Source organism: Pongo pygmaeus, chromosome 5 (genome assembly GCF_028885625.2).
Source record: "Pongo pygmaeus isolate AG05252 chromosome 5, NHGRI_mPonPyg2-v2.0_pri, whole genome shotgun sequence".
NCBI lineage: Eukaryota > Metazoa > Chordata > Mammalia > Primates > Hominidae > Pongo > Pongo pygmaeus.
In genome coordinates, this window is record NC_072378.2 from 85483617 (window position 1) to 85507603 (window position 23987).

At 37.6% G+C, this 23987-nt stretch overlaps 1 long non-coding RNA gene across 5 annotated transcripts in view; it reads left to right on the top strand.

Annotated features, from left to right (window-relative positions):
• The window catches only part of LOC134739739 (uncharacterized), a 79946-nt gene that overhangs the window by 19067 nt on the left and 36892 nt on the right, over positions 1–23987 (top strand). For 3 of the 5 annotated variants that reach the window (XR_010126742.1, XR_010126745.1, XR_010126743.1), the window contains 4 exons: positions 8325–8509; positions 13583–13718; positions 16888–17015; positions 17164–17313. This is a non-coding gene — a long non-coding RNA (uncharacterized LOC134739739). Of the gene's footprint in view, positions 1–8324; positions 8510–13582; positions 13719–16887; positions 17016–17139; positions 17314–23987 lie in introns of all 5 variants that reach the window. The other 2 variants (XR_010126744.1, XR_010126746.1) reach the window with 2 other exon arrangements.

Here is a 23987-nt window from a genome sequence, read left to right on the forward strand (position 1 = left end):
TTTCATATGTTGAACCAGCCTTGCATCCCAGGGATGAAGCCCACTTGATCATGGTGGATAACTCTTTGATGTATTGCTGGATTCAGTTTGCCGGTGTTTTATTGGGGATTTTTGCATCAATGTTCATCAAGGATATTGGTTTAAAATTCTCTTCTTTTGTTGCATCTTTGCGAGGCTTTGGTATCAGGATGATGCTGGCCTTATAAAATGAGTTAGGGAGAATTCCGTCTTTTTCTATTGATTAGAATAGTTTCAGAAGGAATGGTACCAGTTCCTCCTTGTACCTCTGGTAGAATTCGGCTGTGAATCCATCTGGTCTTGGAGTTTTTTTGGTTGGTAAGCTATTAATTATTGCCTCAATTTCAGAGCCTGTTGTCGATCTATTCAGAGATTCAACTTCTTCCTGATTTAGTCTTGGGAGAGAGTATGTGTTGAGGAATTTATCCATTTCTTCTAGATTTTCTAGTTTATTTGCATAGAGGTGCTTATTGTATTCTCTGATGGTAGTTTGTATTTCTGTGGAATAGGTGGTGATAACCCCTTTGTCATTTTTTATTGCATCTATTTGATTCTTCTCTCTTTTCTTCTTTATTAGTCTTGCTAGCAGTCCATCAATTTTGTTGATCTTTTCAAAAAACCAGCTCCTGGATTCATTGATTTTTTGAAGGGTTTTTTTTTGTGCCTCTATTTCCTTCAGTTCTGCTCTGATCTTAGTTATTTCTTGCCTTCTGCTAGGTTTTGAATGTGTTTTGTCTTGCTTCTCTGGTTGTTTTAATTGTGATGTTAGGGTGTCAATTTTAGACACCCTGTTTTCTCTTGTGGAGCTTTAGTGCTATAAATTTCTCTCTACACACTGCTTTGAATGTGTCCTAGAGATTCTGGTATGTTGTGTCTTTGTTCTCATTGGTTTCAAAGAGCATCTTTATTTCTGCCTTCATTTCGTTATGTACCAAGTAGTGATTCAGGAGCAGGTTGTTCAGTTTCCATGTAGTTGAGTGGTTTTGAGTGAATTTCTTAATCCTGAGTTCTAATTTGTTTGCACTGTGTTCTGAGAGACAGTTTGTTGTGATTTCTGTTCTTTTACATTTGCCGAGGAGTGCTTTACTTCCAACTATGTGGTCAATTTTGGAATAGGTGCAATGTGATGCTAAGAAGAATGTACAGTCTATTGATTTGGGGTGGAGAGTTCTGTAGATGTCTATTATGTCCACTTGGTGCAGAGCTGAGTTCAAGTCCTGGATATTCTTGCTAACTTTCTGTCTCATTGATCTGTCTAATATTGCCAGTGGGGGTTAAAGTCTCTCATTATTATTGTGTGGGAGTCTAAGTCTCTTTGTATATCTCTAAGGACTTGCTTTATGAATCTGGTGCTCCTGTATTGGGTGCATATATATTTAGGATAGTTAGCTCTTCTTGTTGAATTGATCCCTTTACCAGTATGTAATGGACTTCTTTGTCTCTTTTGATCTTTGTTGGTTTAAAGTCTGTTTTATCCCAGACTAGGATTGCAACCCCTGCCTTTTTTTGTTTTCCAGTTGCTTGGTAGACCTGCCTCCATCCCTTTATTTGAGCCTATGTGTGTCTCTGCATGTGAAATGGGTCTCCTGAATACAGCACACTGATAGGTCTTGACTCTTTATCCAATTTGTCAGTCTGTGTCTTTTAATTGGAGCATTTAGCCCATTTACATTTAAGGTTAGTGTTGTTATGTGTGAATTTGATCCTGTCATGATGTTAGCTGGTTATTTTGCTCATTAGTTGATGCAGTTTCTTCCTAGCCTGGATGATCTTTGCAATTTGGCATGTTTTTGCAGTGGCTGGTAGCTGTTGTTCCTTTCCATGTTTAGTGCTTCCTTCAGGAGCTCTTTTAGGGCAGGCCTAGTGGTGACAAAATCTCTCAGCATTTGCTTGTCTGTAAAGTATTTTATTTCTCCTTCACTTATAAAGCTTAGTTTGGCTGGATATGAAATTCTGGGTTGAAAATTCTTTTTTTAAGAGTGTTGAATATTGACCCCCACTCTCTTCTGGCTTGTAGAGTTTCTGCCAAGGGATCAGCTGTTAGGCTGATGGGCTTCCCTTTGTGGGTAACCCAACCTTTCTCTCTGGCTGCCCTCAACATTTTTTCCTTCATTTCAACTTTGGTGAATCTGACAATTATGTGTCTTGGAGTTGCTCTTCTTGAGGAGTATCTTTGTGGTATTCTCTGTATTTCCTGAATTTGAATGTTGGCCTGCCTTGCTAGATTGGGGAAGTTCTCCTGGATAATATCCTGCAGAGTGTTTTCCAACTTGGTTCCATTCTCCCCGTCACTTTCAGGTACACCAATCAGATGCAGATTTGGTCTTTTCACATAGTCCCACATCTCTTGGAGGATTTGTCCATTTCTTTTCATTCTATTTTCTCTAAACTTCTCTTCCCACTTCATTTCATTCATTTCATTTTCCATCGCTGATACCCTTTCTTCCAGTTGATCACATTGGTTACTGAGGCTTGTGCATTCCTCACATGGTTCTCGTGCCATGGTTTTCAGCTCCATCAGGTCCTTTAAGGACTTCTCTGCATTGGTTATTCTAGTTATCCATTCATCTAATTTTGTTTCAAAGTTTTTAACTTCTTTGCCATTGGTTTGAACTTCCTCCTTTAGCTCAGTGTAGTGTGATCTTATGAAGCCTTCTTCTCTCAACTCGTCAAAGTCATTCTCTGTCCAGCTTTGTTCCGTTGCTGGTGAGGAGCTGCGTTCCTTCGGAGGAGCAGAGGTGCTCTGATTTTTAGAGTTTCCGGTTTTTCTGCTCTGTTTTTTCCCCATCTTTGTGGTTTTATCTACCTTTGGTCTTTGATGATGGTGACGTACAGATGGGTTTTTGTTGTGGATGTCCTTTGCGTTTGTTAGTTTTCCTTCTAACAGACAGGACCCTCAGCTGCAGATCTGTTGGAGTTTAATGTAGTTCCACTCCAGACCCTGTTTGCCTGTGTATCAGCAGCAGTGGCTCCAGAACAGCAGATATTGGTGAACCACAAATGCTGCTGCCTGATCGTTCCTCTGGAAGTTTTGTCTCATAGGAGTACCCAGCCATGTGAGGTGTCAGTCCGTCCCTACTGGGGGTGCCTCCAAGTTAGGCTACTCGGGGGTCAGGGACCCACTTGAGGCAGTGTGCCCGTTCTCCGATCTCAAGCTGCGTGCTGGGAGAAGCACTACTCTCTTCAAACCTGTCAGACAGGGACATTGAAGTCTGCAGAGGTTATTGCTGTCTTTTGTTTGTCTGTGCCCTGCCCCCAGAGGGGGAGCCTACAGAGGCAGGCAGGCCTCCTTGAGCTGTGGTGGGCTCCACCCAGTTCGAGCTTCCAGGCCACTTTGTTTACCTACTCAAGCCTGGGCAATGGCCGATGCCCCAGCCTCACTGCCACCTTGCAGTTTGATCTCAGACTGCTGTGCTAGCAATGAGCGAGGCTCCATGGGCATAGGACCCTCCAAGCCAGGTGTGGGATATAATCTCCTGGTGTGCTGGTTGTTTAACCCATTGGAAAAGTGCAGTATTAGGGTGGGAGTGACCCAATTTTCCAGGTGCCATCTGTCACCCCTTTCTTTGACTAGGAAAGGGAATTCCCTGACCCGTTGCACTTCCCGGGTGAGGCGATGCCTCACCCTGCTTTGGCTCACACACGGTGCACTGCACCCACTTCCTGCACCCACTGTCTGGCACTCCCCAGTGAGATGAACCTGGTACCTCAGATGGAAATGCAGAAATCACCCGTCTTCTGCATCGCTCACACTGGGAGCTGTAGACTGGAGCTGTTCCCATTTGGCCATCATGGCTCCACCCTCCCGCCTGGCTAATGTTTTAAACTTTTTTGGTAGATACAGGATCTTGCTATTTGCCCAGGCTGGACTGGAACTCCTGGGCTCAAGCAGTCCTAGAGTGCTAGAATTACAGGCATGAAACAGCACATGTGGCCCATATTGACTTATTCTTCAGACAGTTGGAATCAATCTCTTGTTAGCATGTTTTGGAAAGTTTAGATGCAAAGCGTTGTACATCCCACATTCCGTTGTATATAATGCTGTTTTCTCCTTTTTTTTTTTTTCCTTATTATATGCCTTGAGATTCTCAGGTCTGCTTCTTTTTCTGCCAGTGTTAATTGATGAAATCCCAGTACTTAAGTCTTAGCCTTCTAATAATGAATAAAAGAAGACACTTCAATATAAGAAGGAAATATTTGTTCCTCTTTTCCTGCATTTGCAGAGAAAAATGGAAACTGTTCTCATTTATATTAACGCTAGATAAAAATTCTTATAAGAGACCTCGTCTTCAGAGATTGTTGCTAAATACTTTGACAGTAATGTTTAACTCCTGAAAAGTTAGTAACTAACTTTGATTGGTTGTTTTACTTAATAATGTGTTTCATTGGAAATAATTTGGATGTAGACATCACTTTCTCATAAAAGGTATACGATTTGTGAACTCTGGAAGTCTGAAGGAAAGCCTTGGTATTTCCTTTTTATTTCACATGGTTGAGGTAAAATAAAATTACTCTGCAGATGTATTATTTAAACAAAATGCTTGTGATTATCTTCAAATTTAAAAAAGAGCATTCTTCAGTAGTATAACTTTTGCTATTTACTTATTTGAGGAAGTCTTTCTGTTGTTGTCACAAATAAATAATTACTTGGATGAATATGTAATTCCTAGGTCACAGCTGTTTTATCTCATCATTCAGTAGACTTTGATTGCTTTACTGTCTTCTGGTGTATTTAGAGTTGGGGAAAAATACGAAGTCAGATATTTTCTCCAGATGCTTATAGTGTTTCCTTTATCTTTGAAATTATGAAATGTTGCAGCCTACATACATACATATGTATACATCTATATATATAATTTTTGCATTTTATTCTATTTTTTCCTAGGACTCTAAGAACACATAGGCTCAGATATTTTTGTGGCTAAGATATTTTCTTCTAGTTGATTATTACTCTGTTTTATTTTTTTTTCTTTTTGTTCAGCACATCAGAGAAATAACTTTTTTTCTTTTATTGAAACATTTATAATCTTAGCTGGCTGTTTGTCCTTTACCTTCCAAATATATTATCTCCTCTCATTGTTTTCTCTTTGTTTTTCTATTGTGCTTCTTGCTTTTCAATAATGACTTGCTGAGGGTGGGGTGGCTTTCTCTTCTATTTCAGAGGATAGAGTATGTAATATGTGGTTCAATAACATACTACTCTATCTTGAATGGTGATGCATTTAGTAGAAATTCCACCGTATTTTCCAAGGTCTTCTTTTACCACGGGGTTCCAAGTCCAAGCTTTCACAGTTTTGTCTGTCTTCAAGAGTATTAGTCAGTGTGGCGATTCCTCAGGGATCTAGAACTGGAAATACCATTTGACCCAGCAATCCCATTACTGGATATATACCCAAAGGATTATAAATCATGCTACTATAAAGACACATGCACACGTATGTTTATTGTGGCACTATTCACAATAGCAAAGACTTGGAACCAACCCAAATGTCCAACAATGATAGACTGGATTAAGAAAATGTGGCACATATACACCATGGAATACTATGCAGCCATAAAAAAGGATGAGTTCATGTCCTTTGTTGGGACATGGATGAAACTGGAAACCATCATTCTCAGCAAACTATCGCAAGGACAAAAATCCAAACACCGCATGTTCTCACTCATAGGTGGCAATTGAACAATGAGAACACATGGACACAGGAAAGGGAACATCACACACTGGGGACTGTTGTGGGGTGGGGGGAGGGGGGAGGGATAGCATTAGGAGATATACCTAATGTTAAATGAAGAGTTAATGGGTGCAGCACACCAACATGGCACATGTATACATATGTAACAAACCTGCACGTTGTGCACATGTACCCTAAAACTTAAATTATAATAAAAAAAAAGAAGTTAAGAAGAAGCCTAAGTATTTTATTAGAAAGTTAAGAAGAAGCCTATCAGGTTTATTTATTATTATTTTTTTGGAGACGGAGTCTTGCTGTGTTGCCCAGGCTGGAGTGCAGTGGTGTGTGCTCTCAGCTACTGCAACTTCAGCCTCCTGGGTGTAAGGATTCTCTTGCCCCAGCCTCCCGAGTAGCTTGGATTACAGGTGCCCACCACCATGCCCAATTTTTGTAGTTTTAGTTGACCAGGCTGGCCTTGAACTCTTGACCTCAAGTGATCTGCCCGCCTCAGCCTCCCAAAGTGTTGGAATTACAGGCATGAGCCACTTCTTCTGGCCCTCAGGTTTATCTTATTACGTAAAATCTGTCTACATGTTAACTTGGAAGTTCAAACTCAATCATTTAAAATGCTTATGGAGGCCAGTAGCGTTAGCTCATGCCTGTAATTCCAACACTTTGGAAGGTCGAGGCAGGAGGACTGCTTGAGGCCAGGAGTTCCAGACCAGCCTGAGCAACATAATGAGACTCTGTTGCTACAAAAAACTTAAAAAGATTAGCTGGGCATGGTGGCATATGCCTATAGACTTAGCTATTTGGGAGACTGAGACCAGAGGATTGCTTGAGCCCAAGCATTCAAGGTTACAGTGAGCTATGATTATGCTATTGCATCCCAGCCCGGTTGACAAAGCCAGACCTCCTCTCTAAAAAAAAAAAAAAAAAAAGGATAAGGCTTCTAGAAATCACAGTGGTATATATGTCACATTTTTTTTCCTGGACATCTCTGTGGAAATTTAGTAGACTATAATTTATGTATCATTCTTTCATTAGTGATTACAGCCTAAATATCTCACCTCCTATTTTTTTCCATTTATTTTTTTAGTAAAATATTTCCTATTAATATTCAAAGATATTAATAGAAAATATTTCTAATATTTCTGTTAGTGTTTTAAATGGTCTTAGCATATGTGCTTGGAATTAGTAATACTCACTATTTGATCTTTGAAACTTTTGCTTTCTAGGATAAAAATGTTAATCATGTTTATATAAATTTATTATTAATAAACAATAATAAATTGTTTTAAATAGTTGTATAAAGAATCCTTCATCAACTTTCTAAAAAGCTTGCATAATTCTGGGAAAAAGATCTATCACACATTATCAAACATGTACTATATCAATTTGTGTGAAGTTTAGATTAAGAAAAACAGATTATCTTGTATTTCTAGAATTATACTTTCAGTAGTGAGAATTCAAACGGAAACAGTTCCTGAGCTTCAGAATTCAAAACCTTCTGGGAGAGAAAAGAAAGATGAAACAATACATGACGGTGTAATTGATTACAGATCCAAAAGAAAACAGAAAATTACTGGCAGCTGTCCAGTAATTGATTATAGATCCAAAAGAAATTACCGGCAGCTTATTATGTATTTATTTTTAAGTTACAAGATAAAACTTGGTATTTTATTAATTAACATTTAAAAATAAAATCTTTTATTTTCTCTTTGGGGCTGTCTTAAGCCTATGTTTACATTACGTAGGGAAGAGAATATTTTTTCTAAATAGTTTAGAAAATGGTTTGTGACTCAAGGATTTTTGACTGTCTTTATTTATAACAAAATCTTTGGTCTCTTTTATTTCTAAAACCAGCAAAAGACATTTCTGAAGCTGTATATCTCCTCAAATGTAATTTTTTTTTTTTTTTTTAGCAGATAAAGAAATCAGTATTTGTGGGTCAGAATTTCTTTAGGTTTCATACTGCTGGGAAATTATATATAATTTGGTATTGGATTGTAGTGATTTTTGTACTCAGGATCTCATCTTCTGTCTGCTGCAGAAATGGCTCCCTCACTCCTCTCCAGACCCTCTTAAAGTGGCATTGGCAAGACACATGCATCTCGCCTTTAACTACTGTAAACTTAATTTACATCTGACTTTCTCACTGCAATATTATTAACCTAAGATAGTCCTGTTTGTAAGGGAATCTACATGACACATGTATTTTAGTCTCAGTTGGATCCTCCATCTGATCAAATTCTGTTCTAGATTTGTTTCAATTTTGTGATAGCAAGAATGAAAACATTATGTAGTTTCTGCTGTCTTATTTTATCTCCAGCTGGTCTTGGTGACTTGTAAGCATTACCTTGAATTCACTGACATCACATATTCTACTCCTACTTACTAATCCTGATAAATGTTTTTCCAGTAAAAATATTCCTCTCCAGTGAGGGCTGTCTGCTCAGCATCATTCATGTGGATTTTATTGATTGGCAGCTGAATCCAAAAGTATTCTCTCTCAGGACATAGTGCTGTGCAATTTCTCATTTGGTATTTTTTTGAATTCTTTTTGTCCAGTTAACAAACTATTTAACAAACTGCCCACAGAACAAAAGGCTTAAAACAACTGTTTTATTACAGCTCACTATCTTCTTGATCAGAAATTTGGAAATTTGGGTGATATAACTGTTTCCTGTGGCATTAATGGAGGTCTCTTGGTGGTATTCAGCTGGCAGATGGACTGATCTGCAGACCCCAAGATGGCTTTACTTAGATGTCTGCCACTTTGATGGACATGGCTAGAAGACTGACCTTAGCAACTCAAGGTAAGTAGACTCCTTCCATGAAGCTCAGGGCTCCTAGGGCAAGTATTCCAAGTGGCCCAGGAAGAAGCTGAAAGGCTCCCATGACCTCGTCTTAGAATTTGCGAACTGTCAGTTCTGTCACATTCTATTGGCCAAGCCACTCACTAAGGCTAGTCCAGATTCATGGAGAGGGAAATTAAAATCTAGCCTTCAATAAGAGGAGTAGCAAAGAATTTGTGGTCATCTTTAATCTACCACATTCTAAAATTTTAGTCTAAAATTTTGTGTTAACAGTGAGTGGCATGACAAACAATTTAAAGTGATTAATCTGCATTCCTGAATTCACATTTATTAGTATGAGTTTTATTATTAATTTTATGAATCAAGTTGTAGAGATGATACATGTCCTATTGACTACTGTCATTTACTCAGGGTCTATAAGCTGTGAGCCAGGACAGTGCTATGAGCGTTATATAAATTGGCTCCAATCCTAAGAGAATTCTGCAGGGGGAGAACTATTATCTTCCTTTTGTAAGTGAGCACAGTGAGGCTCTGAGTAAGTAAGTAACTGCAGTATAGAGATGTGTGGAACTGTTTGAGCTCAAGTTCCAACTCAGCCATTAACTACTAGTCTGACTTTTGAGTGAGTTCCTGAAGTTATTTTTGCTATAGTTTCCTCTCTGTAAAAAGGGGGCTAATAATAAAACTCATACCATGGGAATATAATGGGCAAATATAGACAATAAGAGCAGGACTAGGCATTATGTAAATGCCCAATAAATGTTAGCTATTATTGTTATTAGCCAAGGTCACACAGCTAGTAAAAATGCTTACTGTGGCCAGGCATGGTGGCTCATACCTATAATTGCAGCACTTGGGAGGCCAAGGCAGGTGGATCACGAGTTCAAGAGATCAAGACCATTCTGGCTAACATGGTGGAACCCCGTCTCTACTAAAAATACAAAAAATTAGCCAGGTGTGGTGGCATGCGCCTGTAATCCCAGCTACTCAGGAGGCTGAGGCAGGAGAATCGCTTGAACCTGGGAGGTGGAGGTTGCAGTGAGCTGACATTGTGCCATTGCACTCCAGCCTGTGCGAGAGAGCAAGACACTGCCTCTGAAAAAAAATAAAAATGCTTACTGAATTCTGAATGCTACAACATGAATGAAAGTTTATAGGTCCAAAATACCCAAGATATCTTACTGACTTAAGAACTAAGAGTAGTTACAGTAAACTCACAACTTGTTGAATTTGCAGAAGTAATTATTAATATCTATTTTGTAATGATGTGCAAAAAACAGGTAAACAATGTTATCTCAAAGTAGGAAGCACCTTCAATAATTTTAAGCTCTTTTAACTCCCTAATTCATTCATGTATTCATTTAACAAATATTTTTGGGGCACCAACCATGTGCCAGGGCATAAGGCTAGCCCATGAGGCTAAAATGCTAAACATAGAAGGAGTATCGCATCCTTCATGAGCACATCTTTTTTATAAGCTTTGCCTTAGTTGACTCTTTTGATGTCTCATGGTTCAGGGCTGACCATGTTTATTTCTTGCATTCCAGATAACTGATCTTGCATTTGCAGTGTTGACATTAGTAAAAATGCAAGGTACTCATTTAGACATAATAGACCATCTTGCATTCAGGGAGCTGTTTAATGAGATAATGAATAAAGCAGATACCTAAGAACATTTGCTAGTGAGGACAGATGAGAAATTTGAAGAATTTGGAAGTTTGTTGTCCCTTTCACTTCCCATTTTATGTTTTGGTGGTTAATTTTTGGTGTCAACTTGACAAGTCTATGGAGCCCAATTGTTTGGTTAAACACTAGTTTATACATTACTGTGGAGGTATGTTTTAGACATGATTAACATTTATAATCAGTAGACTTTGAGTAAAACGGATTATTCTCCCGTAATGTAGATAAGCCTTATCTAATCACTTGAAGGTCTTAAGAGCAAAGACTGAGGTTTCCCAAAGAAGAAGTTCTCAAGCATACAATTCAGAATTGCTGCCTGAATTTTTAACCTGATAGCCTGAAGATTTCAAACTCAAGACTGCAGCATCAACTCTTTTTTTTTTTGTTGAGACAGCGTTTTGCTCTGTTGCCCAGGCTGGAGTGCAGTGGCGCGATCTCGGCTCACTGCAAGCTCCGCCCACTGGGTTCACGCCATTCTCCTGCCTCAGCCTCCCGAGTAGCTGGGAATACAGGCGCCTGCCACCGCGCCCGGCTAATTTTTTGTATATTTAGTAGAGACAGGGTTTCACTGTGTTAGCCAGGATGGTCTCAATCTCCTGACCTCGTAATCCACCCGCCTCGGCCTCCCAAAGTCCTGGGATTACAGGAGTGAGCCACTGCGCCCGGCCAACATCAACTCTTACCTAAATTCCTAGCCTGCCCTGTATGTTTTGGACTTGCCAGACTCCACGTCACATGAATCAATTCATTGAAATAAATTTCTCTGTGTATATCTCTATATCTATCTATCTGTCTATCTATCATGTATGTGTGGGTGTGTGTATCTATGTCTATCTCTTATTGGTTCGTTTTTCTGAAGAACCTGACTAATACAATGCCATTCTCTAGAGCAAATTTATAGAGACAAGTAAAATGCTTTAGGGGGTTTTAGATAATAACGACCTCTCATTCCTCTTTATGAAAATAGAAGCCTGAGAGTTGATTGGACTTTTGAATCCATAGAACTAAGTTCCAATGAGTCTGGAAATTGCATCAAAGATCTGAGTTTTCAAATGTTGTTGGTGTGTATCTGTCTCATAGGGTTGCTGTTGGAGACCTGTTTGTTCACCTTCAAGCTCACTAAGTTTTGTGTCCTGTCACAGAACTTTTAAATTTTCATAGCAGTAATGCCTAACCCTCTAACAAAGTGACCTCTGACAAAGGCAGACTTACCTTTTCTGACTCTGAGAATTCCTATAACTTCTAATCTTTTAAAAGATTAGAAGGGGAAAACATATCCTGGTATTATGAATATATGTATCACTGCTGTCCTTTCCCTTGTGACCACTAGCTGTATTCTTAATCACGTTTCTTAGTCATTGTTTTACTGGATGTCAGTCTTCTTGGGCTTCTATAACAAAATACCATAGACCAAGTGGTTTAAACAACAGACATTTATTTTTTCACAATTCTGAAGGCTGGAAGTCCAAGATCAGGGTGTCAGCATGATTGAGTTCTTGTGAGGGCCTTCTTCCTGACTTGGAGAAGGAGACTTCTTTCTGTGTCCTCACATGATAGAGAGAAAGAGAGAGAGAGAGCAACCTTGATGGTATCTCATCTTATTAGGGCACCAGTTTCATCAAGAGGGCATCATCTTCATGAACTCATCTAAACCTAATTAACTCCAAAAGGCCCCATGTCCCAACACCATCACATTGGGGGCTTAGGACTACAACATATGAATTTTGTGGAGTCACAAACATTGTCTCCAACACTGGATAAGAACAAGAGATGAGCATTAGACAAGAAATTTTCTTCTTTAGATCGTAAAAGTACACACTCTTTGTTTTACAAAGAAAGCGTAAGAAGTAAAACTTGGTTGAAATTTATATGTGGGTTTCTTTGGAGAAAATCCTATTTACTTTCAAAAAAGTGTCTGATCTCAGACAAATTAAACCTTCCTGTGGGCTAACCTTCTGTCAGGTCCTGTTGTGTGTCGTAAGACAGATGAGCTCAAAGAAAAAGCATTACACTTTTATCCTGGGTGATTTTGTTGCACTTTCCCAGAATTCATGCACACAGAGCCTACATAATGAATAAATATCAATACATTGGTCGATATTTATGAAATGCTGCTGGATACCCAGTCCTATTCTGGTTGCTCATGTTGTGGTGGTGTTGTGGGTGGGAATCAAGGTAGATTCACTGGCCTTGAGCAGTTTACAGGTTGATGGAGGAAAGCATTTGTTGCTCTAGCTCTCACCCATGTATATGTCTATGATTTGTTTTGCTGGCTTTGTACAGAATCCTCAGGTTCCCCCTCATTTAATGTGCAAAATGAAGATTCTGACAACTAAAAACAAATTGTTTAGATGGATGCATTCTCAAGAAGAGGAGAATAAAAATAATATCAATGTTTTTGCTTCCTAGTATCCCCCTTTGTATATTATATGCAGCATACATAATTTTTCATGGAAAACTAGATGAAAGAATTAGGATTAGAGGGTTTATGACTTCTTTCATTTCTTTATCATCAGACTCTGAAAGAAACTAATACCTATTTATGTGGAAAAAAAAATGTACAATTTCTTTAGCTGTCACAGAAGTGTGGTTTAAAAATACCTAGTGTCCTCTGCAAAAGCCTTGGCTGAGCTGTGAGAGCAGTCACTTGCCTGTCAGATGTCTAATTATTTCTCCCTCCTCCTCAACCACGCCAGTAGCAGGGAACCATTGAGACCATATTGTTGCCCATATGTCAGAAAGCTACTAAATTAAACCCCTGTGTAACATACTGACAAGTCTAATGCAGTAGTTGGAGATTTGGTGAGTAAATTTTTCTAATCTGTCTTTCCAATTGTAATGCTTTTGAGTTTTTTTTTTTGTGTTTTTTTTTTTTTTTCTGTCTGTGGTACAGGCTGGCTGTTCTTTTTCAAGGACTGAGATATTGTTACCACACATCAATACTAACTGAAAAGAAACTGAATATCTCGGTTGGACTGGATTTCTGCAGTTGATGAATTAGAGTTAGGCCCAAATCCCCAGTGTTAGGTGACAAAAACCTTATGTTCAGCCTGTCCTGCTCTGAAGTGTGCAGAATGTTCAGAGAATTTGGGTTTGATACAAATGCTGTTCTATTCTTTTGCAAACCCACAGACAGTCTTCTGAAGTTCACTGTTTCACATGCCTGGCAGAAAAGGGTCTTTCCCATATCTCCCATTTCTCTTGCTTTTACCATTATACTTTTTTCTTAGCATGGATAAGTTAGTATTTTAGAATAAATTTTATGTTTTGTTTTCTCAGTTAATTGCAGGACAAGAGAACTGATTCCTAATTGTTCCTAATTTTCCCACATCTGTAAGTAACTACTATCCTAAGGGAATGCTACTTTCCTCTTTCTTCTATCCTCCTAAGGGAAATGGGTAGTCTTTCCTTTGGAGAAGAACAAAAAGCTGGACAAACAGACAAAAAAACAACAAAAATACTGGACAACTAAAGATTTCTCAAATCTTGCTCCACAGGATACTGATGTTCCTCTAAATGTTAGTAGGTATGTATCCTCTGCAAAGGGCTCTGTTGTCAAATACTCATGGGAAATTATGTCCTAAATCAACTTAAACAATTTTTTTTGACAACATACCTTGTAGCCTACAATATGCTTATGCACATTGTGAATTTCCAGGAATGTAATCTGGTGTATGAAGTATCTAAAATCATTTTGACTACCATTTATTTATTTATTTATTTATTTATTTATTTATTTATAAATGTGGGTACATGGTTTGGGGAATGCTGGGATAAACTTCTTCTCTTTCTCTTCCTATATCAAAGCAAATAACTGTACTGGGAGCTTAGTTTGTTTCCATTTAATGACGTTTCAAGGTATTTGTTAAGCAGTGCCTACAGTATATGAGACTGTAATTGCCAGAGGAAAGGGTACTGTGAAGCAGTGAAATTATAAAATATGGATAAAATCCTGACTTGGAGGAACTTATGATCTAGTGTGTAGTATTGTACATTTGAAGCATGGCATATTACAATTGGGGAAGAGTTAAAAATGCTTCTACAGGTAGCTTCCTGCATAGGGTTGTAGTTTGTACCTTTATATATTATGTATAATTTTTCTTCCTTTTGTATTTGTTTGTGAGTGGAGTTATAAAGAGTACTGAGGAGAGGTCATGACTTCTGAGCTGAAGATTTTTGGCAAGAAGACCCTTCCCAATGTGGCAGATTAAAAGAAAAATCTAATTTTTTATCTAACTTTTGCGTGGGAGAACTGATTCCACATTGAAAAACAAAAACTCATGTTATTTGCTGATTGTAATATTGAGATAACCCTGATATATTGAGGTTAAAGACAAATGAGATTTTTTTTTTCTGGTGACAGTGAAGAAACCTATTATTAATCTCTTCAATAAGAGGGACAACTAAAAATCTCTACAGCTCTTTAAGATGGTGGGAGTTTACCGTGCTCAGTGGCTCTTGTCTGTAATCCAAGCACTTTGGGAGGCTGAGGCAAGCGGATCATGAGGTCAAGAAATTGACACCATCCTGTCCAACATGGTGAAACCCCGTCTCTACTAAAAATACAGAAGTTAGCTGGGCTTGGTGGTGCGTGCCTGTAGCCCCAGCTACTCAGGAGGCTGAGGCAGGAGAATCACTTGAACCCAGGAGGCAGAGGTTGCAGTGAGCCAAGATTGCACCACTACACTCCAGCCTGGTGACAGAGCAATAGTCTGACTCAAAAAAAAAAAAACAAAAAACAAAAGAAGGCCGGGTGTGGTGGTTCATGCCTGTAATCCCAGCACTTTGGGAGGCCGAGGTGGGCAGATCACCTGAGTTTGGGAGTTCGAGACCAGCCTGACCAACCTGGAGAAACCACATCTGTACTAAAAATACAAAATTAGCAGGGCATGGTGGTGCATGCCTGTAATCCCGGGTGCTCGGCAGGCTGAGGCAGGAAAAACACTTTAACCCGGGAGGCGGAGGCTGTGGTGAGCTGACATCATGCCATTGCACTCCAGCCTGGGCAACGAGAGCAAAACTCTGTCTCAAAAAAAAAAAAAAAAAAAAAGAAAAGAAAAGAAAAAAGCAAAAGAGGGAGGGAGTCTCCAAGCAAAGATTTTACCTAAAACAAATGGAGCATTTTAAAAAAATTTATGTGACTTTGCAGTTAAAATGTTATGTATACAAAGTTTCAGATTACTCTTAATGGTATATAAAGCTTGATTACAAGGCGTATGTACTTGCTGCTAAGGCCTAAGAGAGCCACTGCAGTAAACCAAGTTTATTTTACTATTCACAGTCACCTAGATTTGGTGGGTTTGCTAAATGCCTAAAATAACTTTCTACTGGGCTGGCATGTTTCTTAAAAACAAAATCTCAAAGATGGGCAAGATTCATTTAAAGGAGGAAGCCCTGACATGAAAAGAAAAATCCTTGCCTGCTTGACTTTTCCCTTTGCTTTGGAACCTTAAGAAACAGGGTTGGGTCACTTTAAACAAAATTAGCTCTGGGCCTGGAAAATTTCAATTACATGCTATTGGTCTATTAACGAGAATTTTATTAGTTTGCAAAGAAATAAGGAGCATCCAGTTCTTCTCACATAGAGTGGAAATAATTTCCTTTATGGTTCACATTTAGGACTCCATTGCTCTAATTTAAATATCTTTTACTGACATTACAGAAAGAAGGCTTTTGTGTGCATTATTCCAAACAGCTGATCTCAAATTTCTGTGGATACAGACAGCTAATGAAGCAGTTAAAGTCAACTATTCAATAACTCCCAGAGATCCATAGGCTCAGTCACTCAGCAATATTTAACACGCTTGGTGAGCACAACATCTTAGATGTTGTCAGGGATAAAAAGTAATAAACTATGGTTCTTGCTTTCAAGGATTTTTCAATTGGGCAACTATGAAAAACACATACATGAAAAACTAGACTTTTAAAATAATACTCAGACAACTCCAAAGCAACCTAAAGAAGTTTGTTTATAAATTCATGTTGACCTTACCCTCAGCATGTTAGTATGAATGAATTTTCAAATCGTAGAGTTTAATTATTTTCAAGTTTAAATAAGGCATTCCACCTTCCTCAAAAGGAGGGAATTATACTTACAAAATATAATTAAAATTTTTGAGGAAAATAGAGACCTTTAAGGGAACAACTTGATAGATAGAAAAAGTTTTGCCTAGTAGAACAACTCTTCATCTATAAATCATCTTCAAAAATGAACAAGTGGCCATGATCTACACAACATAGCACAAACACCTTGCCATAGGATGCAGGAAGAACAGGCATCTGATCCAAGGCTAGTCCATGGATGGTCTGAGCAGTGGACCTTGAGGTGATCAAACCCAGAGTTCTACCCAGCAAAGATGATGATGATCAACTGAGCTTAGGAAATTCTCTCTCTCAGGAATTTGAATGTGAAACATAGTGAAAGTTAAAATGCTACTGATAAAAGTAGAGGCTGAAAAGAGATGCAGAGTCTATATTAAACTTGTTCTACCCAGATCTTCAAAGGCATATAAGAATAATATGTTGGATACCCCAATTATGAAATTCTGCCCCAAATCTCATTCCATTAAATAAACTGGAGAACTTTATATTTTACATGTGTGTTTTTTTCTTATTCTATCTCAAAAATAGGCACATGAAATAATATAACTAATGTTTAAACTCTTCTCTACAAATCTATATTCTTTTAATCTAAGTCTACAGGATATCAGAATTCTTAGAAAAACTTGGAAATCATGTCCAGGACTATACAGGACTTTACAAGCTTTATCTTCCCAAACTGAAAACCAAGTCTAGCTGCTCTCCTCCAGGTGCTGCATAAATGGTGAGCTCTAGGCACTCATTGGCCTCTGTGATCTTCTCTTTGCACCTTCTTTTGTCCTAGTAACTTTCATGCCAATCTTCCCATTTTTGTTCTCTTCTGTCTCTTGAAATTTTATGTTTGGCAGCATTTTTTTGGGCTATGTTTCTAGTTCTCCAGGACCCAGTCTTTGGCTACCTTACTTCAGATCACTTGGTTGAAACAGTTCCCTCAGTCAACTTGTCCACTGGACTTAAGCTGTGGGACACAGAAATTTTCCCTGGAAGAACAGAACAATGAAGATGAATAGTTGAAAAATGAGGTAAGCAGAGAAGTTATTTATTTATTTTAAGCTTATTCTGTTACTTTGTAGTTGTGTAACCTAGGGTAAACTTTTAAGACTCTCAGAGCATCAATTTTAAAAATTTAGGTTGGGGATAGGAATAATTCCTCATATGGGAAGTCAAATTGTCTCTTTTTGCAGATGACATGATTATATATTTAGAAAACCCCATCATCTCAGCCCCAAATCTCCTTAAGCTGATAAGCAACTTCAGCAAAATCTCAGGATACAAAATAAATATGCAAAAATCACAAACATTCCTATATATCAATAATAGAGAGCTAAATCATGAGTGAACTCCCATTCACAATTGCTACAAAGAGAATAAAATACCTAGGAATACAACTTACAAGGGATGTGAAGGGCCTCTTTAAGGAGAATTAGAAACCACCACTCAGGAAAATATGAGAGGACACAAACAAATGGAAAAATATTCCGTGCTCATGGATTGGAAGAACCAATATTGTGAAAATGGCCATACCACGCAAAGTAATTTATAGATGCCATGCTATCCCCATTAAGCTACCATTGACTTTCTTCACAGAATTAGAAAAAACTACTTCAAATTTCATATGGAACAAAAAAAGTGCCCATGTAGCCAAGACAATCCTAAGCAAAAAGAGCAAAGCTGGAGGCATCATGCTACCTGACTTCAAACTATACTACAGGGCTACAGTAACCAAAACAGCATGGTACTGGTACCAAAACAGACATATAGACAAATGAAACAGAACAGAGGCCTCAGTGATAACACTACACATCTACAACCATCTGATCTTTGACAAACCTGATAAAAACAAGCAATGGGGAAAGGATTCCCTATTTAATAAATGGTTTTGGGAAAACTGGCTAGCCACATGCAGAAAACTGAAACTGGAATCCTTCCTTACACCTTATACAAAAATTAACTCAAGATGGATTAAAGACTTAAACAAAAGACCTAAAATCCTAAAAACCTTAGAAGACAACCTAGGCAATAACATTCAGGACATAGGCATGGGGAAGGACTTCATGATTAAAACACCAAAAGCAATGACAACAAAAGCCACAATTGACAAATGGAATCTAATTAAACTAAAGAGCTTCTGTACAGCAAAGGAAACTATCATCAGAGTGAACAGGCAACCTACAGAATGGGAGAAAATTTTTGCACTCTATCCATCTGACAAAGGGCTAATATCCAGAATCTACAAAAAAGTTAAACAGATTTACAAGGAAAAAACAAACAAACAATCCCATCAAAAAGCGGGTGAAGGATATGAACAGACACTTCTCAAAAGAAGACATTTATGCAGCCAACAAACATGAGAAAAAGCTTATCATCACTGGTCATCAGAGAAATGCAAATCAAAACCACAATGAGATACCATCTCACACCAGTTACAATGGCGACCATTAAAAAGTCAGGAAACAACAGATGCTGGAGAGGATGTGGAGAAATAGGAATGCTTTTACACTGTTGGTAGGAGTGTAATTTGGTTCAACCATTGTGGAAGACACTGTGGCGATTCCTCAAGGATCTAGAACGAGAAATACCATTTGACCCAGCAATCCCATTAGTGGGTATATACCCAAAGGATTATAAATCATTCTACTATAAAGACACATGCACACGTATGTTTATTGCAGCACTGTTCACAATAGCAAAACTTGGAACCAACCCAAATGCTCATTAATGATAGACTGGATAAAGAAAATGTGGCACATATACACCATGGAATACTATGCAGCCATAAAAAGGATGAGTTCATGTCTTTTGCAGAGGCACGGATGAAGCTGGAAACCATCATTCTCAGCAAACTAACACAGGAGCAGAAAACCAAACACCACATGTTCTCAGTTGTAAGTGGGAGTTGAACAATGAGAACACAGGGACACAGGGAGGGGAACATCACACACCAGGGCCTGTTGGGGGGTGGGGACCTAGGGAAGGAATAGCATTAGGAGAAATACCTAATGTAGATAACAGGTTGATGGGTGCAGCAAACAACCATGGCATGTGTATACCTATGTAACAAACTTGTACATTCTGCACATGGATCCCAGAACTTAAAGTATAATAATAATAACAATAAAAGAAAATGACCCTCAAAAAAAAGAATAATTCCTCATATGATTATGATTATGATTAAATGAGATAATATATACAAGGTAATTTGTATACTTAAAGTGGTGAACATCAGATAGATAACACAACATTTTATTTTTATTTACTTGTTTATTTTTAATATATACTTTTTATCTCAGTGACTTGGGGGGTACAAGTGGTTTTTTTGTACTCAGATAAATTGTATAGTTGTGAACTCTAATTTTAGTGCACTCAACAGCCAAATAGTGTACATTGTACCCAATATGTAGCTTTCTTTTAAATTTCTCACCCCCCTCCCACCCTTCCCCTTCTGTGTCTCCAGTGTCCACTATACCAATCTGTATGCCTTTGCGTGCCCATACCTTAGCCCCCACTTACAATGAAAACATACAGTATTTGGTTTTTTATTGCTGAGTTATTACATTAACAAACTATAAGGGCTTCCAGTTTCATCCAAGTTGATGCAAAAGACATTATTTCATTATTATTATTTTTTTGTAAAACCATCTAAACTTATAGTTTATTTGTGGCAAGGTTTTTAAACAATAAACTCAATTTCTCTAACAGATATTAAGCCATTTGACTATTTCTTCTGAAATAACTTTTAGTGATTTGTGTATTTCAATACCTTTTTCTATTTTGTCTAAGTTGGCAATTTTCTTTTTTTCTTTTTTTTTTTTTTTTTTGCCATATTGTGTGAACTCAGTTTCTTTCTTTTTTTTTTATACTTAAAGGTTTAGGGTACATGTGCACAACGTGCAGGTTTGTTACATATGTATACATGTGCCATGTTGGTGTGCTGCACCCATTAACTCGTCATTTAACATTAGGTATATCTCCTAATGCTATCCCTCCCTCATCCCCCCACCCCACAACAGGCCCCGGTGTGTGATGTTCCCCTTCCTGTGTCCATGTGTTCTCATTGTTCAATTCCCACCTATGAGCGAGAACATGTGGTGTTTGGTTTTTTTGTCCTTGCGATAGTTTGCTGAGAATGATGGTTTCCAGCTTCATCGATGTCCCTACAAAGGACATAAACTCATCATTTTTTATGGCTGCATAGTATTCCATGGTGTATATGTGCCACATTCTCTTAATCCAGTCTATCATTGTTGGACACTTGGGTTGGTTCCAAGTCTTTGCTATCATTGGAAAAGGGCAGTATTAGGGTGGGAGTGACCCGATTTTCCAGGTGCCGTCTGTTATTATTTTGCTGTTATTATTTTTACTGTACATAAGCTTTTTAGTTTAATTAAGTCACATTCATTTATTATTGGTTTTGCATGTGCTTTTGAGGTCTTAGTCATAAATTCTTTGCCCATGTTAATGTCCAGGTATCCAGAAGATTTTTCCTAGGTTTTCTTCTAGCATTTTTGTAGTTTCAGATCTTACATTTAAATCTCTAATCTATCTTGAGTTAATTTTTGTATATGGCAAGAGATAGGGGTCCAGTTTCTTTTTCTTTCTTTCTTTCTTTTTTTTTTTGCATACGGCAATCCAATTTTCCCAGCACCACTTATTGAATATGATGGTCCTTTTCTTGGTATATGTTTTTGGTGACTGTCAAATATCCGTTGGCTGTAGGTATGTGGTTTTATTTCTGGATTATCTGTTCTATTCCATTGATCTATGACTATTTTTATACCAGTAACATGCTATTTTGGTTACTATAATCTATAGCATAATTTGAAGTCCCATAATGTGGTGCCTTCAGCTTTGTTCTTTTTGCTTAGGACTGCTTTGGCTCTTTGGGCTCTTTTTTGGTTCAATATGAATTGAATTTAAAAAACAATTTTAAGATTGGTTTTTCTAATTCTGTGAAAAGTGACATTGGAATTTTTATAAGGATTGCATTGAATGTGTAGATGTTTTGGGCAGTATGGTCATGATTCTTCCCATCCATGGGTATGGGATGTTTTTCTATTTGTTTGTGTCACCTATAATTTCTTTCATCAGTGTTTTGTAGTTTTCCTTGTAGAGATCTTTTACCACCTTAGTTATATATATTCCTAAGTATATTTGTTTTGTAGCTATTATAAATGGGATTGACTTCTTGATTTGGTTCTCAGTTTAATATAATAACTTTTGGTATATATAAATGCTACTGATTTTTTTTACATTGATTTTGTATTCTGAAACTTTCCTGAATTCATTTATCAAATTTAGGAGTATTTTGGAGGAGTCTTTAGGGTTTTCTAGGTGTAAGATTATCAGCAAACAGAGCTAATTTTACTTCATCTTTTTCTATTTGGATGCCTTTTTTTCCTTCTCTTGTCTGATTGCTCTGGCTAGGACTTTCAGTACTATGTTGAATAGCAGTCATGAAAGCTGGCATCCATGTCTTGTTCCAGTTCTTAGGGGGAATGCTTTCAACTTTTCCATGTTCAGTAGGAAGTTCCTGTGGGTTTGTCCTATATGGTTTTTATTATTTTAAGGCATGTTCCCTCAATATCTAGTATGATGAGGGTTTTTATTACAAAGGAATACTGAATTTTATCAAATGCCTTATCTGCATCTATTGAGATGATGATAGGGTTTTTGTTTTTAAGATTTTCAAACTCTAACTGCAAACTTAGCTGGTTGGGAAGGTATCCTAGTCTCTCAAGGCAATGGAGTATAACTGTAGCTGCATAAGAAAAAGTAAATTGAATAATATAATAAAAAAGACATTAATATATTTAAATCTATGTTATTCATGATTTTCTAATAGTTTTCTAATACCTGTACTAATCAATTCTAGAAGCATTGCATTTATTTTATATTCCTTTTAATGTGTTTAAAGAATTTTTAGGATCTGATATGTCCTTGATTCTAAAAATCAACTGCTCCTAGCCCCTTCACTTTTCCTGGGTGGTAGCTTTCCTGATCTCATATAGCTTCACTCTTTCCCCTTTTTTCTTAGAATCTTTTCCTTCTCTGCTATAGAAAAGAAAAGGTATATTTCCCTCTGACCCCTTTTTAGAATTTCCTAAAATATTCAAATAGTGTTGATATTAAGAAATTATCAAAAGGTAGTATAGTTTTTAATGTAGCTTGTATATGAATATGTGCATCTCCAAAAACTCAGTAATGTTCTCTAGGATTTCATAAAGGAGAGGGAAGAAACAGAGCCTAAGGCTAAGCAAAGAGAAAAGCTACAGGGGAGAACAATCCCCCAAGGTGCCTGATAGGCTCCCGCCATGGGGAGCTCTAATTTGAGCAGCTCTCCAGCCCTGAAGAGCTTAGGTGGGCAGGGAAGGCATGAAAGTATTTCCAGAGGTGTTCTAATGTCAGCAGTGCTGAAAATAACCCAGAGAGGAATCAAGTAAGCATGACACTTACTCAGGTATCAGCATAGGTAACAAAAAGGAACATGTTAAAATAAAAAGAGAAAGAAACCAAACCTTTTATCACATAGGGCAAGATAAATACTTAGCAAGTAACTAAGGATGCATGGTCCCTCCAATTAATGGCAGAGAAGGGGACTGGAGAGGGGTTTCTTATTTCTCAAGTCAAGTTCCTTTCTCCAGAGGAGTTTAGGGAGGGTCAGGGGAATGGCTGTTCCATATATAGACTTTCAGTGAATCCCACTGTTTTTAGTTTCCTTTTTTTCTGCTTTCCATGGTGTCTGATTTTTTTTTAAGTCTAAAAACTTCTTAACTATTTCTCACATTAACATGTCATAGCATAGGGATTGGCAAGCTATGTTCTGTGGCCCAAATCTTGCCAGTCATCTGTTTTTGTATAGCCTGAGAACCAAGAATGGTTTCTACATTTTAAATTACACTTTAATATTTATATTTTAAATTGAATTTTAAAATATATCCAAGAAATAATATTTTGTGGCACATAAAATTATATAAAAGTAAAATTTCAGTGTCCATAAGTGAAGTTTTATTGGAATGTAGTCATGTTTATTCATGTCTATATTGTCTATGGCTGGTTTCATGCTACAATGACATAATTGAGTAGTGGTAACAGAGACTTAAATAATATCCTTTATTTTGCCTCTTGGCCTACAGAACCTAAAATATTTACCATATGGCATTTATAGAAACAGTATGCCATCCCTGACACTAGGTGGTAGGTCCTCTGCTCTGTTCTGTCAGTAGTGTTCTTTTATCTCCTTTGTGTCTTTTATATATTCATTGATATAACTGTATTGATGGCTCCTTCTCTTGTCTTTGTTGTTGTCAGTTCATTTCATTTTTATTCCTTTGCTAATATTTTGGGAAGCTAAAAGAATAGATAAAATGTTACTTGAGAGGCCAAGGCAGGAGAATCACTTGAGCCTAGGAGATTGAGGCTGCAGTGAACTGTGATTGTGCCACCATACTCTAGCCCGGGTGACAAAGCAAGAGCCTGTCTCAACAAACAACCAAATAAAAAACAAACCCACTAAAATGTATGTAGCATAAATATGTCCTAACACACACACACTTATTTAATATATATAAACAGAGAACAACTGTTCTCAGTACAACAGGTAAGTAGCGTTTTTCTATCTACTTTGAAGATAAGGACGCTAGGGTCAGAAAAGTTAGTAACTTTCCCAAGATCATCACACAGCTAGGAAGTAGTAAGG